The following is a 25,975-nucleotide window of genomic DNA, read 5'->3' on the forward strand; positions in this document are numbered from 1 at the left end:
AATGGTCTGCGGGTGTCATGTCGCGTTTGGAGAGCCCCTGTTGTGCCTAATCACTGGAAACCCCCATAAGTGACCCCATTTTGGAAACTAGACCCCTCAAGGAATTTATCTAGATGTGTGGTGAGCACCTTGAACCCCCAGGTGCTTCACAGAAGTTTATAACATAAACCTGTGAAAATAAAAAAAATCACATATTTCCCACAAAAACGTAATTCTAGTCCCAATTTTTTTATTTTCACAAGGGTAACAGGAGAAAATGGAAATCACAATTTGTTGTGCAATTTTTCCTGAGTACGCGATACACTCGAAAACTACTTTTGAGGCACAGCGCAAAGCTCAAAAGGGAACATGCCCATATTGGAGTTCAGATTTTGCTGGAATGGTTTGAGGGTGCCATGTCACATTGGCAGAGCCCCTGAGATAACATAACTAAGGTCATGAAGGAGACCATACACAATACCGAAAACAAAAACCTTCACACAGAGACCAAATAAAAAAATGTATATAAACTTTATTAAGACTCACATTAAAAACATATAGATACTGGGACACTAACCACTGGTGCAGCAAAACACAGTGGGACCCACATAAGAACCAACCTCACAAAAATGCAGTATGTCAAACAAAATGACAGGCTAGATATAACCGTAAAGTATATTATAAATGCCCATGGTATACATGAAAACATATAATGAAGTTCAGTACATAGAAATACGTAAACACAAGTAAGAAAACGGCACCTAAATCATAGCGCTCAGAAGTGCAGGACATAAGCACACAATAGCCTAAATGTAGATGAACATAATACTGCAAAAGATGTTAAATATATGTATAGTTACCAGGAGGAGGAACTGGGGACCCACCACACCCGACGCGCGTTTCGCACTGAAATGCTTCGTCCAAGGGGTCCAAGAGCCCCTGAGATGCCAGAACAGCAGAGCCCCCCAGAAGATTACAAACTACACCTCTCATTGAATTCATATAGAGGTGTATTACATTTTTTACTACCAAATTTTGGTTTTAGCCTCAGATTTAATATTTTCACATTGGGAAATGGGTAAAATGTGTCCCACAATTTCTGCTGCATGTAGATATACCCTACATGTGACTGTACAGTACTTCTATGCCACATGGCAAGACTGTGGAAGGACGGAGTGCTATTTGCCTTCTAGAGCGCAGATTTTCCTAGAATAGTTTGCAGACTCAATACACAGAGCCCCTAAGTGATAGAAGAGCAAAATCTACCCTCAACTGACCCCATTTTGGTAGTGTAGTGGTGATTTTGACTCCATGGATGTTTTCCAGAAACAAGCCGCAGTGGATGTTGCTGAGCGAAAACTGCAAACTGCCGTTGGAGCGACCAGTACGTTATACCCAGCTCATGCTTCTGGAGACACGCACCTGTAAATGGGCTCTCGTCACTACAGAAATGTCAAACATGAAGAAACCTACAATTGGGGCACTGTGTGAAGTAAGAACCATATAATAATAATAAAAAGTATACACTTTATTGAACAATATTTAAAACATAATGATAAACAAATAATAATGGGTAGATGGTGAGGACACAAAGAGAACTTCACCATGGGTAGCAATGAGTATAATTAAAACGCTTACAGGAGCAAAAAACAGGTATGTAGATTTATACAAGAAGGCAGCCTAGTGCCTGTGACAATAAACCCTATACAAAAGGGAAAAAGGATCACATATGTGGACAGAAGTGCCACTAAGTGGCACCCTAATAATAGCATAGTATTCACTCTATCTAGTCCCAGTGTGAATCAGAGGTACCAGCTGTGTTAAAGGTCTATTATTATTACTATTTATTTATTTATTTATATAGCACCATTAATTCCATGGTGCTGTACATGAGAAAGGGGTTACATACAGGGTTATAGATATCATTTACAGTACACAAATTTATGATGACAGACTGGTACAGAGGGGAGAGAGGACCCTGTCCTTGCGGACTTACATTCTACGGGGACTGCCTATGGGGGGGGTGCTGCCTTATACTACAGGATCTGCCTATGGGGGGGTGCTGTCTTATACTACAGAGTCTGCCTACGGGGGTGCTGCTTAATACTACAGGGTCTGCCTATAGGGGTACTGTCTTATACTACAGGGTCAGCCTATAGGGGTACTGTCTTGAACTATATTGAGGACTATCTGGCACATTATACTATATGGATGTTATCTATGGGGCCATCATACAGTGTGGGGATTACAGTAAAGGGGCCATCATACAGTGTTGGAGACATCAAACAGTTTAGAGTCTGCTAAGGGGTCAGTATACTGTGTGGGTGGTACTATATAGTGAGGGGGCATCATACTGTGTATAGAGGAGCTGTACAGGGGGGAGACGCAGGACATTATTAAATGTAAAGTGGGCACTTATTGTTATAGGGAAATCGGGTTACTGTGACTATCAAAGGGGTACACAGGGCAATATTACTTTCTATGGGGCAAAATATGGGCACTGTTTTCTAGGGCACTTGCACCCCGCATTACTATATTATAGAGGGTTGCTTTAGAATTTACACAGCAGGTGCAGTAATAGGGACACATACTGCAGCAGAGGCTCAGTATTGGGGTATCAGGTGCAGTAATAGGGACACATACTGCAGCAGAGGCTCAGTATTGGGATATCAGGTGCAGTAATAGGGACACATACTGCAGCAGAGGCTCAGTATTGGGGTATCAGGTGCAGTAATAGGGACACATACTGCAGCAGAGGCTCAGTATTGGGATATCAGGTGCAGTAATAGGGACACATACGGCAGCAGCGGCTCAGTATTGGGGTATCAGGTGCAGTAATAGGGACACATACGGCAGCAGCGGCTCAGTATTGGGATATCAGGGACAGTAATAGGGACACATACTGCAGCAGAGGCTCAGTATTGGGATATCAGGTGCAGTAATAGGGACACATACGGCAGCAGCGGCTCAGTATTGGGGTATCAGTAGGATGAGGAGTTTGTGCAGGTTGGGAATAGATGGTGATGGGGCTGGAATATGAGAAGTGAAATGTGTCTGTTGCATTCTCTGCAGCCGAGTTGTGGCTGGAAGAAGTTGTCATGTTGGTCTGTGCCAGATGGAAAAGACAGGAAAAGTCAAGATTCCATCAGAGAACGTCAGCGGTAAGTCATTATCTGTAACTGTGCTGTGATCTCTTAATGTTCTATAGGACTGGTATCCACCACTGACCATATGGCTGTAATATCCATGTTGGTTTTGATATAGAGATTATCTTCAGTAATAGCGCGGTCATCTGCTGAGGTTCTCCTCCACTATTAGGGTGCGTCACCGAATTGTAATTAAGGTTACCTGGTTAGGGGCCCAGTCAGAAGCTTCGCCCCCCTCAACCAAAACCCAAGCTACTATGTTGTAGGATGAAATTGGCTCCAATCAAGCGCTGTCCACGGGGCATGGCATGGCATTGCAAAATGTAGTGATAGCCTTTCTTATTCAAAATCCCTTTTACCTTGTACAAATCTCCCACTTTACCAGCACCAAAGCAACCCCAGACCATCACATTACCTCCACCATGCTTGACAGATGGTGTCAGACTCTCTTCCAGCATCTTTTCAGTTGTTCTGCGTCTCACAAATGTTCTTCTGTGTGATCCAAACACCTCAAACTTGGATCCGTCTGTCCATAACACATTTTTCCAATCTTACTTTGTCCTATGTCTGTGTTCTTTTGCCCATATTAATCTTTTCCTTTTATTAGCCAGTCTCAGATATGGCTTTTTCTTTGCCACTCTGCATCCCGGAGTCGCCTCTTCAATGTAGACGTTGACACTGGCGTTTTGCGTGTACTATTTAATGAAGCTGCCAGTTGAAAACCTGTGAGGCGTCGATTTCTCAAACGACAGACTCTAATGTACTTTTTATTGTTACTCAGTTGTGCAGCGGGGCCTCCCACTTCTCTTTCTACTCTGGTTAGAACCTGTTTGTGCTCTCCTCTGAAGGGAGTAGTACACACTGTTGTAGGAAATCTTCAGTTTCTTGGCAATTTCTTGCATGGAATAGCCTTCATTTCTAAGAACAAGAATAGACTATCGAGTTTCACATGAAAGTTCTTTTTTTTTCTGGCCATTTTGAGAGTTTAATGGAACCAACAAATGTTATGCTCAAGATTCTCAACTAGCTCAAAGGAAGGTCAGGTTTATAGGTTCTCTAATCAGCCAAACTGTTTTCAGCTGTGCTAACATACTAGCACAAGGGTTTTCAAGGGTATTCTAACCATCCATTAGCCTTCTTAGGCCGGTTTCACATGTCAGTGGCTCCGGTACGTGAGGTGACAGTTTCCTCACGTACCGGAGACACTGACTCACGTAGACACATTAAAATCAATGTGTCTCTGTACATGTCAGCGTGTTTTCACGGACCGTGTGTCCGTTTGAAAAACACGGAGACATGTCAGTGTTTGTGGGAACGCACGGATCACACGGACCCATTAAAGTCAATGGGTCCGTGTAAAACACGTACCGCACACGGATGCTGTCCGTGTGCAGTCCGTGTGCAGTGCAGGAGACAGCGCTTACAGTAAGCGCTGTCCCCCCAGCTTGTGGTGCTGAATCCCCATTAATTTTTTCTCTCCAGCAGCGTTCGCTGGAGCGAAGGAATGAAAAATCAGGGTTTTTTATTTTTTTTTGCGGTGTAAATAAAGTTCCCGGTAATCTCCCCCCTCCCTCCTCCTGTGCGCCCACCTGCTGGCATTAAAATACTTACCCAGATCCCTCGGCGCATCCTCTCAGCGTCGCAGCTCTTCCTGTATGAGCGGTCACGTGGTGCCGCACATTACAGTGATGAATATGCGGCTCCACCTCCCATAGGGGTGGAGCCGCATATTCATCACTGTAATAAGAACACTGGAGTGATGGTTGTTGGAAATGGGCCTCTATACACCTATGAAGATATTGCATTACAAACCAGACATTTGCAGCTAGAGTAGTCATTTAACACATTAACAATGTATAGAGTGTATTTCTGAATCATTTAATGTTAGCTTCATTGGAAAAAACTGTGCTTTTCTTTCAAAAATAAGGAAATTTCTAAGTGACCCAAAACTTTTGAACAGTAGTGTAGATCTATAGCTCTAGCTATCTATCTATCTATCTATACATATATCCATCAATATATAGATATATCTATCCATCTACCTATAGACATATCTATCCATCTATCTATAGATATAGCTATCTATAAATAGATAGCTATATCTATAGATAGATGGATAGATAGATAGATAGATAGATAGATGGATAGATAGATAATACCAAGCCCGATGTTTAGTAATAATCATAATAAAATGGTACATAAAGAGTTAAATAAAGACACACACACACACAAAATCTACGTTAGGCTGGGGTCACACTTGTGAGAAAGTTGCACAAGTCTTGCACCTCAACACCTGGCACTGCCGCTAGCAGTCGGGACCGGAGCGTTCAGCTGCATGGAAATACATGCAGCGGCATACTCTGGTCCCGAGGTGCGAGACTTGTGCGAGTTTCTGGTAAGTGTGCCAACCGCCTTAAACTAAATATATGTTTAATTTAAAAAAAAAGAAAAAAAATGGCATGGACTCCCGCTCAATTTTCTGCGCCAGAGAGGGAAAGCCAGCGACTGGGGGCTGATGTTTATTCCCTGGGAAAGGGTTAATACCCATGGATCTTCCCAGGCTTTAAATCTCAGCCCGCAGCTGTATATTTAGCCTTTACAGGTTATTAAAATAGGGGGATCCTCCCCAAAAAAAACAATGTGGGGTCCCCTGTTGTGAATTCCGCTCTTGGGCTCACTCCAGTGGCTGTAAGTGGCACTTTTGTGAGTTCTGCTCTTGGGCTCCCTCTTGTGGTTTCTAGTGGTATGGCTGCTCCTTGGAGTTAGCTGTCATCAGCTGCCTCCACTTATCATCTCTTCTGCTCGGCTATTTAAGTCTGGCTCTATCTTCAGCCAGTGCCACTTGTAAATGGTTCCTGGTTGGATTCACATCTCTTTGGAGTTCCCTGTTATCCTGACCAGTTCAGCTAAGCTAAGTTTTTGCTTGCCCTTTTCTGTCCATAGATTGTGGACTTATCCATTCTGTGCTTTCTATGTTTGTCCAGCTTATCAGTGTGAATTAATTCTGTCTTGCTGGAAGCTCTGGGAGGCAGATTTGCCCTCCACACCTTTAGTCAGGTGTGGAGATTTTTTGTAAACTCTGCGTGGATTTTTGTAGTGTTTTATACTGACCGCACAGTATTCCATCCTGTCCTATCTATTTAGTTAGACTGGCCTCCTGTGCTCATCCTGGTTTCATTCTGTGTATGTCTTTTCCCTCTCCACTCTGTTGTGAATTCTGTGGTCAAGCTCCCTCCTGTGGTCATGAGTGGTACTTCGGGTGGTTCTGTCTATGAGCTTCCTCTGGTGGATGTGAGTGGGGCTGCGGCTTCTGAGTTCCCTTCCTCAGGTGACGAGATTAAGTCGTTAGGTGCTGCTCTATTTAACTCCACCTAGTTCTTTGTTCCTGGCCTCCAGTCAATGTTCCAGTATTGGTCTTGCTCTTTCCTGGATCGTCTTGTGGCCTGTCTGCTCTGCATAAGCTAAGTTCTGCTTGTGTTACTTTTGTTTGCTATTTTTTCTGTCCAGCTTGCTATATTGGTTTTTCTTGCTTGCTGGAAGCTCTGGGATGCAGAGGGAGCACCTCCGTGCCGTTAGTCGGTACGGAGGGTCTTTTTGCGCCCTCTGCGTGGTTGTTTGTAGGTTTTTGTGCTGACCGCAAAGCTATCTGTACTATCCTCGGTCTATTCAGTAAGTCGGGCCTCACTTTGCTAAAAACCTATTTCATCTCTGTGTTTGTATTTTCATCTTCACTCACAGTCATTATATGTGGGGGGCTGCCTTTTCCTTTGGGGAATTTCTCTGAGGCAAGGTAGGCTTATTTTTCTATCTTCAGGGCTAGCTAGTTTCTTAGGCTGTGCCCGAGGCACCTAGGTCTGGTCAGGAGCGCTCCACGGCTACCTCTAGTGTGGTGTGATAGGATTAGGGATTGCGGTCAGCAGAGTTCCCACGTCTCAGAGCTCGTCCTATGTTATTAGTAACTATCAGGTCACTTTGTGTGCTCTTAACCACCAGGTCCATTGTGTCTCTGAATCACCAGTTCATAACAGTACTGGAGGCCCAAAGTACTAATGCTTCTCAATAGAGGGAAAAGAGAAGTTCTGAGACCATTTTTTTTTCTCTGCACTGTGTTTTGTCTTTCTTTTTCCCTAGACATTTTGGTGGTTCAGGACACAGGTGTAGTGATGGACATTAAAGGTCTGTCTTCTTGTGTGGATCATCTCACTGCAAGAGTACAAAATATTGAAGACTTTGTGGTTCAGAATTCTATGTTAGAACCAAGAATTCCTATTCCTGATTTGTTTTCTGGAGATAGAGCTAAGTTTCTGAGTTTTAAAAATAATTGTAAACTGTTTCTGGCTTTGAAACCTCGCTCCTCTGGTGACCCAGTTCAACAAGTTAAGATTATTATTTCTTTATTACGTGGCGACCCTCAAGACTGGGCATTGTCCCTTGCGCCAGGAGATCCTGCATTATGTAATATTGATGCGTTTTTTCTGGCGCTCGGATTGCTTTATGATGAACCTAATTCAGTGGATCAGGCAGAGAAAAATTTGCTGGCTCTGTGTCAGGGTCAGGATGAGGTAGAGATATATTGTCAGAAGTTTAGGAAGTGGTCTGTGCTCACTCAATGGAATGAATGTGCGCTGGTAGCAATTTTCAGAAAGGGTCTCTCTGAAGCCCTTAACCCCTTCCCGACCTGTGACACAGCGTATGCGTCATGAAAGTCGGTGCCAATCCGACCTGTGACGCATATGCTGTGTCACAGAAAGATCGCGTCCCTGCAGGCCGGGTGAAAGGTTTAACTCCAATTTCACCCGGCCTGCAGGGACAGGGGGAGTGGTAGTTTAGCCCAGGGGGGGGTGGCTTCACCCCCCGTGGCTACGATCGCTCTGATTGGCTGTTGAAAGTGAAACTGCCAATCAGAGCGATTTGTAATATTTCACCTAAAAAACTGGTGAAATATTACAATCCAGCCATGGCCGATGCTGCAATATCATCGGCCATGGCTGGAAACACTTATATGCCCCCACCCCACCCCACCGATCGCCCACCCAGCCCCCCGATCTGTGGTCCGCTCCCCTCCGTCCTGTGCTCTGCTCCCCCGTCCTCCTGTCCGCTCCCCCCGTGCTCCAATCACACCCCCCGTGCTCTAGTCAAACCCCCCCGCACTCCGATCCCCCCCGCACAGCGATCCTCCCCCGCACAGCGATCCCCCCCGTGCTCCGATCCACCTCCTGCACAGCGATCCCCCACCCCGTGTTCCGATCCACCCCCCCATGCTCCGATCCACCCCCCCGTGCTCCGACGCCCCCCCCCCGTGCCCTGATCTCCCCCCCTTATACTTACCTGGCCTCCCGGGATCCGTCTGTCTTCTTTCCTGGGCGCCGCCATCTTCCAAAATGGCGGGCGCATGTGCAGTGCGCCCGCCGAATCTGCCGGCCGGCAGATTCGTTCCAGAGTGAGTTTTGATCACTGAGATAGGTTATATCTCAGTGATCAAAATAAAAAAAATAGTAAATGCCCCCCCCTTTGTCACCCCCATAGGTAGAGACAATAAAAAAAAAAATAATATTTTTTTTTTCCCACTAAGGTTGGGGTAAGAACTAGGGGTAGGGGTAGGGTTAGGGGTAGGGTTAAGGGTAGGGGTAGGGTTAGGGGTAGGGTTAGGGGTAGGGGTAGGGTTAGGGGTAGGGGTAGGGTTAGGGGTAGGGTTAGGGGTAGGGTTAGGGTTTCGGTATGTGCACACGTATTCTGTTCCTCTGCGGATTTTTCCGCTGCGGATTTGATAAATCCACAGTGCTAAACCGCTGTGGATTTATCGCGGATTTACCGCGGTTTTTCTGCGCATTTCGCTGCGGTTTTACAACTGCAGTTTACTATTGGAGCAGTTGTAAAACCGCTGCGGAATCCGCAGAAAGAAGTGACATGCTGCGGAATGTAAACCGCTGCGTTTCCGTGCAGTTTTTCCGCAGCATGTGTACAGCGATTTTTGTTTCCCATAGGTTTACATTGAACTGTAAACTCATGGGAAACTGCTGCGGATCCGCAGCATTTTCCGCAGCGTGTGCACATACCTTTAGAATTAGGCTATGTGCACACGGTGCGGATTTGGTTGCGGATCCGCAGCGGATTGGCCGTTGCGGATCCGCAGCAGTGTTCCATCAGGTTTACAGTACCATGTAAACCTATGGAAAACCAAATCCGCTGTGCCCATGGTGCGGAAAATACCACGCGGAAATGCTGCGTTGTATTTTCTGCAGCATGTCAATTCTTTGTGCGGATTCCGCAGCGTTTTACACCTGTTCCTCAATAGGAATCCACAGGTGAAATCCGCACAAAAAACACTGGAAATCCACGGTAAATCCGCAGGTAAAACGCAGTGCCGTTTACCCACGGATTTTTCAAAAATCTCACACGAATCCGCAACGTGGGCACATAGCCTTAGGGTTAGGGTTGGAATTAGGGTTGTGATTAGGGTTGTGATTAGGGTTATGGCTACAGTTGGGATTAGGGTTAGGGGTGTGGGGGATTAGTGTTGGAGTTAGAATTGACGGGTTACCACTGTTTAGGCACATCAGGGGTCTCCAAACGCAACATGGCGCCACCATTGATTCCAGCCAATCTTGTATTCATAAAGTCAAATGGTGCTCCCTCACTTCCGAGCCCCGATGTGTGCCCAAACAGTGGTTTACCCCCACATATGGGGTACCAGCATACTCAGTACAAACTGCGCAACAATTACTGGGGTCCAATTTCTCCTGTTACCCTTGTGAAAATAAAAAAATGCTTGCTAAAACATCATTTTTGAGGAAAGAAAAATTATTTTTTATTTTCACGGCTCTGCGTTGTAAACGTCTGTGAAGCACTTGGGGGTTCAAAGTGCTCACCACACATCTAGATAAGTTCCTTGGGGGGTCTAGTTTCTAAAATGGGGTCACTTGTGGGGGGTTTCTACTGTTTAGGCACACCAGGGGCTCTGCAAACGCAACGTGACGTCCGCAGACCATTCCATCAAAGTCTGCATTTCAAAAGTCACTACTTCCCTTCTGAGCCCCGACGTGTGCCCAAACAGTGGTTTACCCCCACACATGGGGTATCAGCGTACTCAGGAGAAACTGGACAACAACTTTTGGGGTCCAATTTCTCCTGTAACCCTTGGGAAAATAAAAAATTCTGGGCTAAAAAATTATTTTTGAGGAAAGAAAACGTATTTATTATTTTCACGGCTCTGTGTTATAAACTTCTGTAAAGCACTTGGGGGTTGAAAGTGCTCACCTCACATCTAGATAAGTTCCTTTAGGGGTCTAGTTTCCAAAATGGGGTCACTTGTGGGCGGTTTCTACTGTTTAGGCACACCAGGGGCTCTGCAAACGCAACGTGACGCCCGCAGACCATTCCATCAAAGTCTGCATTTCAAAAGTCACTACTTCCCTTCTGAGCCCCGACGTGTGCCCAAACAGTAGTTTACCCCCACATATGGGGTATCAGCGTACTCAGGAGAAACTGGACAACAACTTTTGGGGTAAAATTTCTCCTGTTACCCTTGGGAAAATAAAAAATTGCAGGCTACAAGATCATTTTTGAGAAAATAATTTTTTATTTTTATTTTCATGGCTCTGCGTTATAAACTTCTGTGAAGCACTTGGGGGTTCAAAGTCCTCACCACACATATAGATTAGTTCCTTTGGGGGTCTAGTTTCCAAAATGGGGTCATTTGTGGGGGATCTCCAATGTTTAGGCATACAGGGGCTCTCCAAACGTGACATGGTGTCCGCTAATGATTGGAGCTAATTTTCCATTTAAAAAGCCAAATGGCGTGCCTTCCCTTTCCGAGCCCTGCCGTGCGCCCAAACAGTGGTTTACCCCCACATATGGGGTATCAGCGTACTCAGGACAAACTGGACTGCAACATTTGGGGTCCAATTTCTCCTATTACCCTTGGCAAAATAGGAAATTCCAGGCTAAAAAATCATTTTTGAGGAAAGAAAAATTATTTTTTATTTTCATGGCTCTGCGTTATAAACTTCTGTGAAGCACCTGGGGGTTTAAAGTGCTCAATATGCATCTAGATAAGTTCCTTGGGGGGTCTAGTTTCCAAAATGGGGTCACTTGTGGGGGAGTTCCAATGTTTAGGCACACAGGGGCTCTCCAAACGCGACATGGTGTCCACTAACAATTGGAGCTAATTTTCCATTCAAAAAGTCAAATGGTGCGCCTTCCCTTCCGAGCCCTGCCGTGTGCCCAAACAGTGGTTTACCCCCACATATGAGGTATCGGCGTACTCGGGAGAAATTACCCAACAAATTTTATGATCCATTTTATCCTATTGCCCATGTGAAAATGAAAAAATTGAGGCAAAAATAATTTTTTTGTGAAAAAAAAGTACTTTTTCATTTTTACAGATCAATTTGTGAAGCACCTGAGGGTTTAAAGTGCTCACTATGCATCTAGATAAGTTCCTTGGGGGGTCTCGTTTCCAAAATGGGGTCACTTGTGGGGGAGCTCCAATGTTTAGGCACATAGGGGCTCTCCAAACGCGACATGGTGTCCGCTAACGATGGAGATAATTTTTCATTCAAAAAGTCAAATGGCGCTCCTTCCCTTCCGAGCCTTACCATGTGCCCAAACAGTGGTTTACCCCCACATGTGAGGTATCGGCGTACTCGGGAGAAATTACCCAACAAATTTTATGATCCATTTTATCCTGTTGTCCATGTGAAAATGAAAAAATTGAGGCTAAAAGAATTTTTTTGTGAAAAAAAGTACTTTTTCATTTTTACAGATCAATTGGTGAAGCACCTGGGGGTTCAAAGTGCTCACTATGCATCTAGATACGTTCCTTGGGGAGTCTAGTTTCCAAAATGGGGTCACTTGTGGGGGAGCTCCAATTTTTAGGCACACGGGGGCTCTCCAAACGTGACATGGTGTCCGCTAAAGAGGAGCCAATTTTTCATTCAAAAAGTCAAATGGCGCTCCTTCCCTTCCAAGCCCTGCCGTGCGCCCAAACAGTGGTTTACCCCCACATATGAGGTATCAGTGTACTCAGGACAAATTGGACAACAACTTTCGTTGTTCAGTTTTTCCTTTTACCATTGGGAAAATAAAAAATTTGTTGCTAAAAGATAATTTTTGTGACTAAAAAGTTAAATGTTCATTTTTTCCTTCCATGTTGCTTCTGATGCTGTGAAGTACCTGAAGGGTTAATAAACTTCTTGAATGTGGTTTTGAGTACCTTGAGGGGTGTAGTTTTTAGAATGGTGTCACTTTTGGGTATTTTCAGCCATATAGACCCCTCAAACTGACTTCAAATGTGAGGTGGTCCCTAAAAAAATGGTTTTGTAAATTTCGTTGTAAAAATGAGAAATCGCTGGTCAAATTTTAACCCTTATAACTTCCTAGCAAAAAAAAATTTTGTTTCCAAAATTGTTCTGATGTAAAGTAAACATGTGGGAAATGTTATTTATTAACTATTTTGTGTCACATAACTCTCTGGTTTAACAGAATAAAAATTAAAAATGTGAAAATTGCGAAATTTTCAAAATTTTCGCCAAATTTCCGTTTTTATCACAATTAAACGCAGAATTTATTGACCTAAATTTACCACTAACATGAAGCCCAATATGTCACGAAAAAACAATCTCAGAACCGCTAGGATCCATTGAAGCGTTCCTGAGTTATTACCTCATAAAGGGACACTGGTCAGAATTGCAAAAAACGGCAAGGTCTTTAAGGTCAAAATAGGCTGGGTCATGAAGGGGTTAAGGATGTCATGGTGGGATTTCCTATGCCTGCTGGTCTGAATGAGTCTGTCTTTGGCCATTCAGATTGATCGACGCTTGCGTGAGCGTAAAACTGCACCATTTGGCGGTATTACCTGAGCATAAACCTGAGCCTATGCAATGTGATAGGACTTTGACCTAAGCTGAACGGCAAGAACACAGACGTCAGAATGGGCTGTGTTTTTACTGTGGTGATTCCACTCATGCTATCTCCGATTGTCCTAAGCGCATTAAGCGGTTCGCTAGGTCTGCCACCATTGGTACGGTACAGTCGAAATTTCTTTTGTCCGTTACTTTGATCTGCTCTTTGTCATCCTATACTGTCATGGCATTTGTGGATTCAGGCGCTGCCCTGAATTTGATGGACTTGGAGTTTGCTAGGCGCTGTGGGTTTTTCTTGGAGCCCTTGCAGTATCCTGTTCCATTGAGAGGAATTGATGCTACGCCTTTGGCCAAGAATAAGCCTCAATACTGGACCCAGCTGACCATGTGCATGGCTCCTGCGCATCAGGAGGATATTCGCTTTTTGGTGTTGCATAATCGGCATGATGTGGTCGTGTTGGGGTTGCCATGGCTACAAGTCCATAACCCAGTATTGGATTGGAAATCAATGTCTGTGTCCAGCTGGGGTTGTCAGGGGGTACATGGTGATGTTCCATTTCTGTCTATTTCGTCATCCGCCCCTTCTGAGGTCCCAGAGTTCTTATCGGATTACCGGGATGTATTTGATGAGCCCAAGTCCAGGGCCCTACCTCCGCATAGGGATTGCGATTGTGCTATCGATTTGATTCCTGGTAGTAAGTTTCCTAAGGGTCGACTGTTTAATTTGTCTGTGCCTGAGCACGCCGCTATGCGGAGTTACGTAAAGGAATCCTTGGAGAAGGGTCATATTCGCCCGTCGTCGTCGCCATTGGGAGCAGGGTTCTTTTTTGTGGCCAAGAAGGATGGTTCGCTGAGACCTTGTATTGATTACCGCCTTCTGAATAAAATCACAGTCAAATTTCAGTACCCCTTGCCGCTGCTGTCTGATTTGTTTGCTCGGATTAAGAGGGCTAGTTGGTTCACCAAGATAGATCTTCGTGGTGCGTATAATCTTGTGCGTATTAAACAGGGCGATGAATGGAAAACAGCATTTAATACGCCCGAGGGCCATTTTGAGTACCTGGTTATGCCATTCGGGCTTTCTAATGCTCCATCAGTATTTCAGTCCTTTATGCATAACATCTTCCGAGAGTACCTGGATAAATTCCTGATTGTATACTTGGATGATATTTTGGTCTTCTCGGATGATTGGGAGTCTCACGTGAAGCAGGTTAGAATGGTGTTCCAGGTCCTGCGTGCAAATTCTTTGTTTGTGAAGGGGTTAAAGTGTCTCTTTGGTGTTCAGAAGGTTTCATTTTTGGGTTTCATTTTTTCCCCCTCTACTATCGAGATGGACCCTGTTAAAGTTCAGGCTATTTATGATTGGACTCAGCCGACATCTCTGAAGAGTCTGCAAAAGTTCCTGGGTTTTGCTAATTTTTATCGTCGCTTCATCAATAATTTTTCTAGTATTGCTAAACCGTTGACTGATTTAACCAAGAAGGGTGCTGATGTGGTCAATTGGTCTTCTGCTGCTGTGGAAGCTTTTCAGGAGTTGAAGCGTCGTTTTTCTTCTGCCCCTGTGTTGTGCCAACCAGATGTTTCGCTTCCGTTCCAGGTCGAGGTTGATGCTTCTGAGATTGGAGCAGGGGCTGTTTTGTCGCAAAGAAGTTCTGATGGCTCGGTGATGAAGCCATGTGCCTTCTTTTCCAGGAAGTTTTCGCCTGCTGAGCGTAATTATGATGTTGGCAATCGAGAGTTGCTGGCCATGAAGTGGGCATTGGAGGAGTGGCGTCATTGGCTTGAAGGAGCTAAGCATCGCGTGGTGGTCTTGACTGATCACAAGAACTTGACTTATCTTGAGTCTGCCAAATGGTTGAATCCTAGACAGGTTCGTTGGTCGCTGTTTTTCTCCCGTTTTGACTTTGTGGTTTCGTACCTTCCGGGCTCTAAGAATGTGAAGGTGGATGCCCTGTCTAGGAGTTTTGTGCCCGACTCTCCGGGTTTGCCTGAGCCGGCGGGTATTCTCAAAGAGGGGGTAATTTTGTCTGCCATCTCCCCTGATTTGCGGCGGGTGCTGCAAAAATTTCAGGCTAATAGACCTGACCGTTGCCCAGTGGAGAAACTGTTTGTCCCTGATAAATGGACGAGTAGAGTTATCTCTGAGGTTCATTGTTCGGTGTTGGCTGGTCATCCTGGAATCTTTGGTACCAGAGATTTGGTGGCTAGATCCTTTTGGTGGCCGTCTCTGTCACGGGATGTGCGTTCGTTTGTGCAGTCCTGTGGGATTTGTGCTCGGGCTAAGCCCTGCTGTTCTCGTGCCAGTAAGTTGCTTTTGCCCTTGCCGGTCCCAAAGAGGCCCTGGACACATATCTCTATGGATTTTATTTCGGATCTCCCCATCTCTCAAAAGATGTCGGTCATTTGGGTGGTTTGTGATCGCTTCTCTAAGATGGTCCATTTGGTACCCTTGTCTAAATTGCCCTCCTCCTCTGATTTGGTGCCATTGTTTTTCCAGCATGTGGTTCGTTTACATGGCATTCCGGAGAACATCGTTTCTGACAGAGGTTCCCAGTTTGTTTCGAGGTTTTGGCGAGCCTTTTGTGCTAGGATGGGCATTGATTTGTCTTTTTCCTCGGCTTTCCATCCTCAGACAAATGGCCAAACTGAACGAACCAATCAGACCTTGGAAACATATCTGAGATGTTTTGTTTCTGCTGATCAGGATGATTGGGTGTCCTTTTTGCCGTTGGCTGAGTTCGCCCTTAATAATCGGGCCAGCTCGGCTACTTTGGTTTCGCCGTTTTTCTGCAATTCTGGTTTCCATCCTCGTTTCTCTTCAGGGCAGTTTGAGTCTTCAGACTGTCCTGGTGTGGATACTGTGGTGGATAGGTTGCAGAAGATTTGGACTCACGTAGTGGACAATTTGACTTTGTCCCAGGAGAAGGCTCAACGTTTCGCTAACCGCAGGCGCTGTGTGGGTCCCCGACTTCGTGTTGGGGATTTGGTTTGGTTGTCGTCTCGTTATATTCCTATGAAAGTTTCCTCTCCTAAGTTTAAGCCTCGTTTCATTGGTCCGTATAGGATTTCTGAGGTTCTTAACCCTGTGTCTTTTCGTTTGACCCTTCCAGCTTCTTTTTCCATCCATAATGTATTCCATAGGTCTTTGTTGCGGAGATACGTGGCACCTGTGGTTCCATCCGTTGATCCTCCTGCCCCGGTTTTGGTTGAGGGGGAGTTGGAGTATATAGTGGAGAAGATTTTGGATTCTCGTGTTTCGAGACGGAAACTCCAGTACCTGGTTAAATGGAAGGGTTATGGTCAGGAAGATAATTCCTGGGTCTTTGCCTCTGATGTTCATGCTGCCGATCTGGTTCGTGCCTTTCATTTGGCTCATCCTGGTCGGCCTGGGGGCTCTGGTGAGGGTTCGGTGACCCCTCCTCAAGGGGGGGGGTACTGTTGTGAATTCTGTGGTCAAGCTCCCTCCTGTGGTCATGAGTGGTACTTCGGCTGGTTCTGTCTATGAGCTTCCTCTGGTGGATGTGAGTGGGGCTGCGGCTTCTGAGTTCCCTTCCTCAGGTGACGAGGTTAAGTCGTTAAGTGCTGCTCTATTTAAATCCACCTAGTTCTTTGTTCCTGGCCTCCAGTCAATGTTCCAGTATTGGTCTTGCTCTTTCCTGGATCGTCTTGTGGCCTGTCTGCCCTGCATAAGCTAAGTTCTGCTTGTGTTACTTTTGTTTGCTATTTTTTCTGTCCAGCTTGCTATATTGGTTTTTCTTGCTTGCTGGAAGCTCTGGGACGCAGAGGGAGCACCTCCGTGCCGTTAGTCGGTACGGAGGGTCTTTTTGCGCCCTCTGCGTGGTTGTTTGTAGGTTTTTGTGCTGACCGCAAAGCTATCTTTACTATCCTCGGTCTATTCAGTAAGTCGGACCTCACTTTGCTAAAAACCTATTTCATCTCTGTGTTTGTATTTTCATCTTCACTCACAGTCATTATATGTGGGGGGCTGCCTTTTCCTTTGGGGAATTTCTCTGAGGCAAGGTAGGCTTATTTTTCTATCTTCAGGGCTAGCTAGTTTCTCAGGCTGTGCCCGAGGCGCCTAGGTCTGGTCAGGAGCGCTCCACGGCTACCTCTAGTGTGGTGTGATAGGATTAGGGATTGCGGTCAGCAGAGTTCCCACGTCTCAGAGCTCGTCCTATGTTATTAGTAACTATCAGGTCACTTTGTGTGCTCTTAACCACCAGGTCCATTGTGTCTCTGAATCACCAGTTCATAACACCACTCACAGTCATTATTTGTGGGGGGCTAATCTATCCTTTGGGGATTATCTCTGAGGCAAGATAGCTTTCCTGCTTCTTTCTTTAGGGGTAGTTAGCTCTTAGGCTGTGACGAGATGCCTAGGGAGAGTTAGGAGCATTCCACGGCTACTTCTAGTGTTGTGTTGAGCTTAGGGACTGCGGTCAGTACAGTTACCACTTCCTTCAGAGCTCGTTCCATGTTGCTCCTTGACCACCGTATCATAACAGTACAAGTGGCCAAAAATGAATTAAATGCATCTCAAAAGAAGGAAAAGAAAATTCTGAACCATTTTTTTTTCTGTGCTCTAGTTTGTCTTTTTTTTTTTTTTTTCTTTTCCTCTTGATATCTGGGTGGTTCAGGATATATGCTTTGGCATGGATGTTCAGGGTTTGTTTTCTCGTGTGGATCAACTTGCTGCAAGAGTACAGAGTATCCAGGACTATGTTGTCCAGACTCCGGCTTTAGAGCCCAGAATTCCTACTCCTGATTTGTTTTTTGGGGACAGATCCAAGTTTTTGAACTTTAAAAATAACTGCAAATTGTTTTTTGCTTTGAAACCCCGTTCTTCTGGTGATCCCATTCAGCAAGAAAAAATCATCATATCCTTGCTGCGTGGTGACCCTTAATACTGGACTTTTTCTCTTGAAACAGGGGATCCGGCATTGTTGAATGTAGATGCATTTTTTCAAGCGCTCGGATTATTGTATGACGAACCTAATTCTGTGGATCATGCGGAAAAAACCCTGTTGGCCTTGTGTCAAGGTCAGGAAGCGGCAGAGTTATACTGCCAGAAATTTAGAAAATGGTCTGTGCTCACTAAATGGAATGAAGAGGCTCTGGCTGCTATTTTCAGAAAAGGTCTTTCTGAAACCTTTAAAGATGTTATGGTGGGCTTTCCTACGCCTGCCGGTTTGAGCGCATCTATGTCTCTAGCCATTCAGATTGATCAGCGTCTGCGCGAAGCTGTGCACCATATGGCAGTGTCCTCTGAGCAAAGTCCTGAACCTATGCAATGTGATAGGGCGCTGCCCTGAACTTAATGGACTTAGAATTCGCCAGGCGCTGTGGTTTTTCCTTGCAGCCTTTGCAGAGCCCTATTCCTTTGAGGGGCATTGATGCTACACCCTTGGCCAAGGATAAACCTCAGTACTGGACACAGATGACTATGTACATGGCTCCTGCACATCAGGAAGATTGCCGTTTTCTGGTGTTGCATAACCTGCATGATGTTGTTGTACTGGGATTTCCATGGTTACAGGAACATAATCCGGTGCTGGATTGGAAAACTATGTCGGTGACTAGTTGGGGTTGTCGAGGAGTACATAGTGACGTTCCTTTGATGTCAATTTCCTCTTCCCACTCTTCTGAGGTCCCTGAGTTTTTGTCGGATTTCCAGGATGTATTTGATGAGCCCAAGTCCAGTTCCCTTCCTCCGCACAGGGACTGTGATTGTGCTATTAACTTGATTCCTGGTTGTAAGTTCCCTAAGGGCCGACTTTTCAATCTGTCTGTGCCAGAGCATGCCGCCATGCGGAGCTATGTTAAGGAATCTTTGGAGAAAGGGCATATTCGGCCCTCTTCGTCACCATTGGGAGCGGGTTTCTTTTTTGTTGCTAAGAAGGATGGCTCCTTGAGACCCTGTATTGATTATCGTCTTCTTAATAAGATCACGGTCAAATTCCAATACCCCTTGCCTTTGCTTACTGATTTGTTTGCTCAGATTAAGGGGGCTAGTTGGTTTACTAAGATTGACCTCCGAGGGGCATATAATCTTGTTCGTATTAAACAGGGTGACGAATGGAAAACTGCACTTAATACACCCGAAGGCCATTTTGAATACCTTGTGATGCCATTTGAGCTCTCTAATGCTCCATCTGTGTTCCAGTCTTTCATGCATGATATTTTCCGCAATTATCTTGATAAATTCATGGTCGTATATTTGGATGATATTTTGATTTTTTCCGATGATTGGGAGTCTCATGTGAAGCAGGTCAGGATGGTGTTCCAGATCCTTCGTGATAATGCTTTATTTGTGAAGGGGTCTAAGTGCCTATTCGGAGTTCAGAAGGTCTATTTTTTGGGTTTTATTTTTTCTCCCTCGTCTATAGAAATGGATCCTGTTAAGGTCCAAGCTATTCATGACTGGATCCAACCCACATCTGTGAAGAGTCTGCAAAAATTTTTGGGTTTTGCTAATTTCTATCGCCGTTTCATTGCCAACTTTTCCAGTGTGGTTAAGCCCCTTACTGATTTGACGAAGAAAGGCGCTGATGTGACGAATTGGTCCTCTGAGGCTGTTGAGGCCTTTCAGGAGCTTAAACGCCGATTTACTTCTGCCCCTGTGTTGCGTCAACCGGATGTTTCTCTTCCTTTTCAGGTTGAGATCGACGCTTCTGAGATTGGGGCAGGGGCCGTTTTGTCTCAGAGGGAGTCTGATGGTTCTTTGATGAAACCGTGTGCTTTTTTTTCCAGAAAGTTTTCGCCTGCGGAACGCAATTATGATGTCAGCAATCGGGAGTTGTTGGCTATGAAGTGGGCGTTTGAGGAGTGGCGACATTGGCTTGAGGAAACTAAACACCGTGTTGTGGTCCTGACCGATCATAAGAATCTGATTTACCTCGAGTCGGCCAAGCGGCTGAATCCTAGACAGGCTCGATGGTCTCTGTTTTTCTCCCGTTTTGATTTTGTGGTCTCGTATCTTCCGGGATCTAAGAATGTTAAGGCTGATGCCCTCTCTAGGAGTTTTTCGCCTGATTCTCCTGGAGTCCTTGAGCCGGTTGGCATTCTTAAGGAGGGGGTGATTCTTTCTGCTATCTCCCCTGATTTGCGGCGGGTGCTTCAGGAATTTCAGGCTGATAGGCCTGACCGCTGTCCAGTGGGGAAGCTGTTTGTTCCTGAGAGATGGACAAGTAAGGTAATTTCTGGGGTTCATTGTTCAATGTTGGCTGGGCATCCTGGGATTTTTGGTACCAGAGATTTGGTTGCTAGGTCCTTTTGGTGGCCTTCTTTGTCGTGCGATGTGCGTGCTTTTGTGCAGTCCTGTGGGACTTCTGCCCGGGCCAAGCCTTGCTGTTCCTGCGCTAGTGGGTTGCTTTTGCCTTTGCCGGTCCCTGAGAGGCACTGGACGCATATTTCCATGGATTTTATTTCGGATCTTCCTGTTTCCCAGAAGATGTCTGTTATCTGGGTTGTTTGTGACCGGTTCTCTAAAATGGTCCATCTGGTACCTTTGCCTAAGTTGCCTTCCTCCTCGGATCTGGTTCCGTTGTTTTTTCAGCATGTGGTTCATTTGCATGGCATTCCGGAGAATATTGTGTCTGACAGAGGTTCTCAGTTTGTCTCTAGATTTTTGTGGGCCTTTTGTGCTAGGATGGGCATTGATTTGTCTTTTTCTTCGGCGTTTCATCCTCAGACTAATGGCCAAACTGAGCGAAATAATCAGACCTTGGAGACCTATTTGAGATGCTTTGTGTCTGCTGATCAGGATGATTGGGTGTCTTTCTTGCCGTTGGCCGAGTTTGCCCTTAATAATCGGGCTAGTTCGGCTACTTTGGTTTCACCTTTCTTTTGTAATTTTGGTTTTCATCCTCGTTTTTCTTCTGGGCAGGTTGAGCCTTCTGATTGTCCTGGTGTTGATTCTGTGGTGGACAGGCTGCAGCAGATTTGGACTCATGTGGTGGACAATTTGACGTTGTCTCAGGAAAGGGCTCAACGTTTTGCCAACCGCCGTCGGTGTGTTGGTCCCCGGCTTTGTGTGGGGGATTTGGTTTGGTTGTCTTCTCGTCATGTTCCTATGAAGGTTTCTTCTCCTAAGTTTAAGCCTCGGTTTATTGGTCCTTTTAAAATTTCTGAAATTATTAATCCGGTGTCTTTTCGTTTGGCTCTTCCTGCCTCTTTTGCCATTCATAATGTTTTCCATAGATCTTTGTTGCGGAGATATGTGGTGCCCGTTGTTCCCTCGGTTGACCCTCCTGCCCCTGTGTTGGTTGAGGGAGAGTTGGAATATGAGGTTGAGAAGATTTTGGATTCTTGTTTTTCGAGGCAGAGGCTTCAATATCTTGTCAAGTGGAAGGGCTATGGCCAGGAGGATAATTCTTGGGTTGTTGCCTCCGATGTCCATGCCACCGATTTGGTTCGTGCTTTTCACTTGGCTCGTCCTGATCGGCCTGGGGGCTCTGGTGAGGGTTCGGTGACCCCTCCTCAAGGGGGGGGTACTGTTGTGAATTACGCTCTTGGGCTCCTTCCGGTGGCTGTAAGTGGCACTTTTGTGAGTTCTGCTCTTGGGCTCCCTCTTGCGGTTTCTAGTGGTATGGCTGCTCCTTGGAGTTAGCTGTCATCAGCTGCCTCCACTTATCGTCTCTTCTGCTCGGCTATTTAAGTCTGGCTCTATCTTCAGCCAGTGCCACTTGTAAATGGTTCCTGGTTGGATTCACATCTCTTTGGAGTTCCCTGTTATCCTGACCAGTTCAGCTAAGCTAAGTTTTTGCTTGCCCTTTTCTGTCCATAGATTGTGGACTTATCCATTCTGTGCTTTCTATATTTGTCCAGCTTATCAGTGTGAATTAATTCTGTCTTGCTGGAAGCTCTGGGAGGCAGATTTGCCCTCCACACCTTTAGTCAGGTGTGGAGATTTTTTGTAAACTCTGCGTGGATTTTTGTAGTGTTTTATACTGACCGCACAGTATTCCATCCTGTCCTATCTATTTAGTTAGACTGGCCTCCTGTGCTCATCCTGGTTTCATTCTGTGTATATCTTTTCCCTCTCCACTCACAGTCATTATTTGTGGGGGGCTAATCTATCCTTTGGGGATTTTCTCTGAGGCAAGATAGCTTTCCTGCTTCTATCTTTAGGTGTGACGAGATGCCTAGGGAGAGTTAGGAGCATTCCACGGCTACTTCTAGTGTTGTGTTGAGCTTAGGGACTGCGGTCAGTACAGTTACCACTTCCTTCAGAGCTCGTTCCATGTTGCTCCTTGACCACCGTATCATAACAGTCCCCCTATAATTAATAACAAGAAAAGGCTATGCAGACAGCTGATATTCATAGCCTAGGACGGGGCCATTGATATTGGCCCCCCCGGCTACAAACACCAGCTCACAGCCACCCCAGAAATGGCGCATCTCTAAGATGCGCCAATTTCGGCACTTAGCCTGTCTCTTCCCACTGCCCTGTAGCGGTGGCATATGGGGTAATAGTTGGGGGTTGATGCACCTTTGAATTGTAAGGTGACATCAACCCAACTTAGTAATGGAGAGGCGTCAATAAGATACCTATCCATTACTAATCCTATAGATGTGAAAGGGTTAAATAAACACACAGTCAGAAAAAGTATTTTAATGAAATCCATGCAGCGCCCTCGATCTCCTGCAAAAAAAATTAAAATGATAAACCAACACAAATACTCCCTGGTTCGATGCAGTCCATTTAACAACGACTGTCCCATGACGATCTCCCTTATAGAGCAGTCACATTAGGAGATGTGACTGCTCTATAGGCCTCTCGCAGTGCACTGACAGGAGACAATGGCTCCTGCAGTGCATAACTGAAGAGGTTACCTGAGTTCAGGCTCTCGCTTTTCGGCAACGCTGCACAAGAATTTTCCCACGCAGCGGTGTCGCAAGTGACAGCAACCTCTGATGGCGGAGTGATAAAGTGCGGAGGATTACCTCCTGTCACTGTATCACTGGAGCCCCTGGAGAGCGGTCGCATCTGCCGATGTGACAGCTCTCCATGGGAGATCATCGTGGGACACTCGTTATTAACTGGATAACATCGGATCAGGGAGTATACTGTTGTTTTTTTATTTTATTTTTTTAACAGGTGATCGAGGGATACAGGGACTAGGTGATTGGTGAGTATGTGTACTGTATGTCTATATGTATGCATTTTTTTTTTTTTTTTTCTACATTTGAACACAGTAGCCGGATAATGGGACTACTACTGTCCCATCATCCAGCTAGCCATTACTGTAGCAGGCATAGCTACTGGTACTAGTAGTCTACATACAGCCCCACACACACACACAGCCCGCAGGCACCCGTAGACCCCCGCATACACACACAAATACCCGCACATCTTCTCCACACACACACAGTCCCGCCCACGCACATAGTCTCCGCCCACACACTCTTCCCCCTCCCGATCTGCAGCGTTTCTTGCAGGCACATCCGCAGCAAATCCGCAGATCTTTTTTAAACCTGCAGATTGGCCTGACACAATGGAAGTCAATGAGTGCAGAAATGCTGCAGATCCGCAAAAAGAATTGACATGCCGCGGAAAATAAAACTCTGCAAATCTGCACGTTTTTTTCTGCAGCATGCGCACAACAATTCTCAATTTCACATTGACTAACATTGCTGCGGATTTGATGCAATTCCGCGCATCCAAAAAACGCTGCGGATCCGCATCAAAATCCGCAACGTGTGCACATAGCCTTATAGGGAGAGAAATAGGAAGCGCAGGCTTCTGAGTGTAGTAGTTAGTTTCTAAAGGTATATACTCAGTGTGAATCCACTCACTTTTTTGGTGTCTTGAGATACTGCATATAGATCCAGTCCATGGATCACTCCATTCCTCTTTCCATTCAGTTTGCTGCAAAGATCTGGGAACTGATGAGCGCACTGAACAGTGCTTTCATAGGCGATAACACTTTGTAAATATTTTTCCGAGCAATATGCTCTCCTGAAGGATGATGACGGAACTCGATATTCTGATTCGAGGATGATTTTTATTTCAAACTATAACACAACCGGTTTTGATTTCTTAGAGTCTTCCTCAGGTATAATGTCATATACTGTATACAAACAAATCTATCTGAACACATTTTATAGCAGATATTCCGGCATGTCAATTTGGGAGGGGGGGGGGGGGGGGGCAGAAAGATGTGTTTTTCAGACACACCCAGATACTCAGATATGCAGGATTTTGTACTCCGAGGAATCTATCTTGTTGGGATTTGGGGTGGATGGTGAATAGTTTTATGACACATGAATGCATATTGGCTATTTCATCTGCACTATATTACAATTTTCATCTTTCTCCCTGAAGAAGCAGACAGGCGAAACCCAAGGTTGGGTAGAAGCTGATGTGCCACGAGTTTCACATAGTTTTTGTTATGTACTTTTAACTAATTTATTCTTGTGAATATTATAAAAATAAAAAAAAAACATTAGAAGATAATTGTCCATCACTATGGCAACAGGGAAACTCGTGACAGTATTGTCGGCAGTGATTACTTGTGGAACTACTTGTCTCAAAGGCCTGACAGTAACGTCATTGGATGAATACATAGACGCTGGAAGTGGAACAAAGAGGATGTGGATTCTGCCCTAACGATCGTTAAGTTGTATTTTACTGTGAAGTTTGTTGAACTTTGCCTTGCTCCGATTTTATTGGTGTCCTTGCGGTGGAAAGAATGTCCAGTAAAATAATTATAGCAAGATATTTGATTGTTTGCTGTGCTCATGTGACAGAAAAATGTTGAGCGCACACATACACAGCGCCAACACTGCTGGATCGGTGCTGGACCAGGAGGTGAGTATATTGCTGTTTTTATTTTACACAAGACACTGTTCCATTTATGAAGGGGTTGGTCCAAGCAGATGACTGCCCCTTTAAAGTAAGTGCAAGTTACTTCTTTTTAGTCTTTGCATGCTGGGTGATGCCATTGGGCAAGGTTTTTTGTTTTTTTTTTGGGGGGGGGGGGTGAAGTATGACCTTCAAAAATGCCTGAGCACAGAATTCAGATGACCTGACTTTTGAAAGTTGATTTTGGATGTTTGGTGAGAATTCCAATGGTCTGACATCCTATATTTCTAATTTGGAGCTCTCTTTCTTCATTGATCACGATGGCTTGGTTGTTTTCATGGGAAACTCTTGCAAATAATTAGTGTTCTGATAGATGGCCTCTCTCTTTTGTTGAGAAAAACAGTTTTGCAAAAATCTAATTTTACATGACTTGTTCGCAACTATATAATTTACCAGGGAATCTAGAAAGATAAAAGACTTCAATTAATGATATCTGAAAGAAAAGGGTGGTTGGTGTAGGGGACCTGATGAAGAAGTACCTGAACTTCTTAGGCCACGTGCACACGCTGCGGATTACTCTGTGGATTTTTCCGGACTGATTTTGGTAAATCCGCAGGTAACTCGCACTGCGGAATTACTGTGGATTTGCCGCGATTATTTGCGGATTTTGTGCGAATTCCACCTGTGGTTTTACACCTGCGGATTCCTATTATGGAGCAGGAGTAAACCGCTGCGGAATCCGCACAAAGAATTGACGTGCTGCGGAATAAACAACGCTATGTTTCCACGTTTTTTTTTTTTCGCTGCATGTGCACTGCGGATTTTGTTTTCCATAGGTTTACATGGTACTGTAAACTCAGGGAAAACTGCTGTGAATCCGCGGCGGGTCGGCAGCAAAATCGGCAACGTGTGCACATACCCTAAATGTTTTATATGTTGTATTGCAGTAGTGTGTTATAGCCACTAAGTGGTAATCTCATACTAAAGGTATTTTCCATTCTTCTCAGGGTACTACTTTTCCATTACATTGTACTTTAGCTTCCGGGGAAATAATAAATCCTTTTAATATTTCCTAGTTCAACTTTTGGTAATAATGTGGGGCAGTAGCGTAGCTACCGGGGGGCAGAGGGTGCGGGCGCCCCGGGCCCGGTGCTCTGAGGGTGCCCACCCGGAGCTACGCT

The sequence above is a fragment of the Ranitomeya imitator genome, chromosome 4 (genome assembly GCF_032444005.1).
Source record: "Ranitomeya imitator isolate aRanImi1 chromosome 4, aRanImi1.pri, whole genome shotgun sequence".
In the NCBI taxonomy this organism is placed as follows: Eukaryota; Metazoa; Chordata; class Amphibia; order Anura; family Dendrobatidae; genus Ranitomeya; species Ranitomeya imitator.